The sequence below is a fragment of the Montipora capricornis genome, chromosome 11 (genome assembly GCF_036669925.1).
Source record: "Montipora capricornis isolate CH-2021 chromosome 11, ASM3666992v2, whole genome shotgun sequence".
In the NCBI taxonomy this organism is placed as follows: Eukaryota; Metazoa; Cnidaria; class Anthozoa; order Scleractinia; family Acroporidae; genus Montipora; species Montipora capricornis.
In genome coordinates this window covers 30,261,273-30,265,956 of record NC_090893.1, presented here as the reverse complement: position 1 = coordinate 30,265,956, position 4,684 = coordinate 30,261,273, and positions in this window count along the sequence as shown.

The window sequence follows — 4,684 nt, the reverse complement described above, 5'->3', positions numbered from 1 at the left end:
AAAAACTTTCGAGCTTTCGGCTGTCAGGCTACAGCCTTCAATGGAAATGAATGGAAAAAATGACAACTACAATATATACAAAAATAGGTGAGGCTATAAAAAGAATATAAAAAAAGAATATATATTCTTTTTATAGTCTCACCTATTTTTGTATATATTGTAGTTGTCATTTTTTCCATTCATTTCCATTGAAGGCTGTAGCCTGACAGCCGAAAGCTCGAAAGTTTTTAACTGTATATAGCCAGTTAAAAGTGTTTTAATATTTAATAATGTTATTGGTAATGTATTACAGAATTGTTTTACCATATCACTTTTAAAAGCAGACAGGATACACAGTTGGAAATGCAAGGAAGATGTGTATTTTAAAAGGAGTTGCACTTGTTTAACCATCTCTGCTGTTTGCTAAGCTCTCTAGTGTATAAACTGACAACTTGAGATTGTTTCCTCATCTCTTTGCTGTATTGGTGAGGGATATGAGATGGAACAATCTTTGAAAACTTCTTGAAGTACTCACAGTTTTTTACCATAATACGCAATGCCAAGACAATGTAGTCAGCACGTAAATTTGCATGCTCCTCATGTGAAGGAAGGAAACTTGCATTAGGCAGGTCCAAGATTGGTCGGATAGGCTGGTTATCATCCAAATTCCAGTTGCTAACCCTGTTGTCATAGCAGAGCACATTAAATCAATGAATAGACTCTGTGTCCCTGTTTCCTGAATAAATAGATGGTCTCCTCTGCCAATCAAGGTTGTCCTCAATTAATCCATAATCAACAAGTGACTCAAGACCACAGCTGTTTGGAGAAATCTGGTCATTCAATACTGTATCTTCATACTATGTCGAATCAGATTCTGATGATATTGATGAATTGTCACTGCAGCTGTCAGTGTCGGTTTTTGATGACGCACTGCCAGGGTCTAATGATTATAATTTAATATATATATATATATATCTATATAATAAGAAACTGTAGCAAACACTGCTAAAGAGTGCTCAATACACGTTTGTGTAGAGCGGTGTATAGAATTAAATGACTAAATGAAAATACACAAGATTCCCTGCGACTCTGAGTTTCGTGCGTATGGAACTCATCAGGCAGATTTAATGAAGAACAGACTTATTAGCTAGCTATATATACAAGTTTACGATGAGTAGAACAATGGGGTTCTAATTACAATGGGTGAGAAGGGCGGAACTGTTACAAAATATGGGGGTGTGATGTAAGACTGGCTGAGCTAAAAGAAGCGCAATACAATAGCTATTGTGTAGGATAAGCGTCAATTGTTCTTGAGATAAAACTTGTTTTCATGTTGTTTTCATCTACGACAGCTAATCAAACCACTACCAAGAACTACATCGGACTGACTGAAAGAACTTTTAAACAAAGATACACTCAACACAAGTCAACATTCACCCACAGGAAACTTTCTAATAGCACTGAATTATCAAAATATATCTGGCAACTCAAAGACAGCAACACCAGCTTTACAACTAAATGGTCTATCATCGCAAGAGGCCGCCCCTATCACAATTCAAGCAAAAGATGTGATTTATGCTTAGCAGAAAAACTTCATATAATTAAACGCAGCAACAACAATCTACTGAACAAACGATCCGAGCTTGTATCCAAATGCTGAAAACAGAATCGACTTGATGATGTACAAAAGCAGACGCAGGCACTTCCTTTCGGGCACCGGGAATTGGTAAAAAAACACGAAGGGGCAATTGGGAACGAAGGGAGCTGACAAAAGCGCAGATAACATAGGGACAAAACGAGACCAGACCAATTTAACCGTACGACAAGCCAAGAAACAATGATCAATGGTCTCTAGACGGGCGCATAAAGCACAGCGAGGCGAGCGAATATAGCCCCAGGTGTGAAGAGAATGTCGCACCTTAACGGCACGGAGGGTAATCAACCATGCAAGTTCATTTTTGTATTTCTCAGTAAATGAATCACGGATCAGACACCAATGCCGAGAAAGGGAAAACCGAGAGGGGACAAAGCCTGACCAGAGGGCAGGGAAAATCGGGATGGTGCGCGTAAAAGGCGCGAGACGTGTAAGTAAACCCAGGAGGTAAATCAGTGGCCTGAAAGGAAGAAAGGACACTCGCATAAAAGGCAGTGGGGCGGGCAGCGCTTGGAGTTAGGTTACCACGCAGCCCGGCCCACTCCGGCCGCAAAGGAGCTAACACAGAGCCACAAAAATACTTAGCAAGGTAAAAACCCTTCGAACTAGAATCGGACACGGAAGTAACTAAAGCCGCAAGCCGCAAGGCGCAGCCCTGGCAAGAACAATCCTTTAAACCCAAACCTCCACTATCAACAGAACAAATAAGCGATTTACGAGCTACAGTCTCTAATCGAGCGCGCCACAAAAAGGGCCATATCAGACTATTAAGTTTACTATAAACCCATTTAGGGGGTACTAAAACGCAGGACACATAGAGCAACTTACTTAAAGCTAATATGTTCAAAATAAGGACCTTCCCAATAAAGGACAAAGATCGCGACTTCCATCTAGAAGGAGTTTTGTCAAGTTTGGACAAACGAGTCTCCCAATTATCGCACCAGAGCCCCGCTCGTAAAACGCAATCGCGTCAAAAAGTGAGAAAAGGGAAGAATCGTTTTTGACAAAGGCCGTAGTATCGTCAGCATACTGGCCGACTTAAAACTGGACACCACCAGCCCCCGGCAAGAGAAAGCCTTCGATCGCGGGAGAGTCCCTAATACGGCAGGCTAAAACTTCAACGCAGAGAACATAAAGCATAGGGGACAGGGAGTCGCCCTGCCTGACCCCCCGCAGCAAAGGAACAGGATCGGAAAGGAAATCGTTAACTACGATACGCATATAAGCGGCGTTATACAAAGTGAAAATCCAGCTACAGAAGGAGGGCGCAAAGCCGAAGTGTTCTAAAAGATTCATCAGAAAGGACAGATTAACGCGATCAAAGGCTTTCTCCTGGTCTAAAGAGACGAGAATACCTGTCTCGCCGGTTCTCTCAATAAAATCTAGTGTATCGCGAAGAGCCAAATTAGAAGAAATAGATATACCTGGAACAGAACACGTCTGATCAGGGTCTACAATAGACCCCAACACTTTTTTCAAACGGAGGGAAAGGGCTTTTGAACAAATCCTATAATCCACATTCAGTAACGAAATGGGACGCCAGTTTTTTAGATTTCTACACTCGATTTCATAGAGTCACACAGCTCACGACGGGCTAAAGACTCATTAAACATATCAACTAACAGGGGCCCTAAGAGGGACCAGAACGCAGAATAAAACTCAACAGCTAAGCCGTCAGAACCGGGCGTTTTGTTCCTATAAGAGAGGCGAAGGGCCTCGGATGCCTCGTTCAAAGAAAGAAGACCCTTGCATGATTCGTGCTCAGCTTCCGATAACCGGCGGGTAACATGCTCAAACAAATGGGATTGGGCTACAGGGTCAATTGGCTCTTCAGAAAATAGGGAAGAATAAAAACGCTCGTGAGCTTGAATCATGTCAGGGAGGGAAAAAACCTCTTGCTCCTCAGAATCAAAGACAGAGGAGACGGAGCCTTTCTCGTGTCTCTCATTTTCAAGACCGAGAAAGAAACCAGAGGGAGGCTCACCCTCCTCTGCCCACTTAACCATGCTGCGAATCTTAGAACCCTCGAGCTCGGAATCTAAAAGCGACCGCAGAGCAGCCTCTAAAGTCAGAATTTCAGGACTAGCAGAAACATCGCCCGAGGCCGAACGATTCTTCAGGGCAATCAAGCGATTGGTTAGAAAAACCTTCTGGGACGAGAGTAAACGATGTTTACGACGAGAAAAGGCGATTGCAGTGAGCTTAATGTCAGACTTTAAACACTCCCAAAAATCGTGCTGAGAAGCAAGGCAATGCCGAAAGGCCAGAAACTGCTCAATTAAATCCGAAATCTCTGGACAAAAGGATTCGTCATCGAGGAGAGAATTGTTAAACTTCCAAACTTCCGGGCCACGCAGGGGAAGAGCCGCAATATCATAGTCTAAAATAACAAAGTCATGATCTGAGAAAACGCATGGGAGAATATCGCACCTAGTGACTTGATTACACAGAAGACGCGAAACCAAAAAGGTATCTAGTCTGCTGGCAATTGAATGGCCTGGGCTGAAGCAGGTGAACTGCCTGTCTCGGGATGCAAAAGACGCCAAGCGTCACGGAGGTTACAGCGAGATTTTAGGTCCGAAAAGCCGGAGTCGAGGGAAACCGACCTACCCAATTTGTCAAGCGCCGAGTCAAAACAATTCATATCCACCCCAATCAGGAGCCGGGAGTTTGGAAGAAAAAAGGACAGGACTGACTGAAAGAAAATCTTTCTCTCAGCCGGAATCGTCGGCACATAAAGGTTAACTAGATTAAGATTGAAATCGTCAAACTTAACAAGTAAGCTGAGAATGCGCCCACTTTGATCCTTCTGCCAAACAGAAACATTATTACGAAAAACATCAGAACATAAGATAGCTACCCCCCCTCTCCTCCCGACAGCAGGGGCCCAGAAGCTGGGACCTGGCCACGAAGAGGAGAAGGAGCGCAGAACAGCGTCATTTGAAATCATAGTTTCTTGAATGAAACAAAAGTCTAGGCGTGAAGCACGAAAGAAATCAGAGACCAGCGAAAACTTACGTTGACTTAAACCCCTAACATTAATCGTAGTGC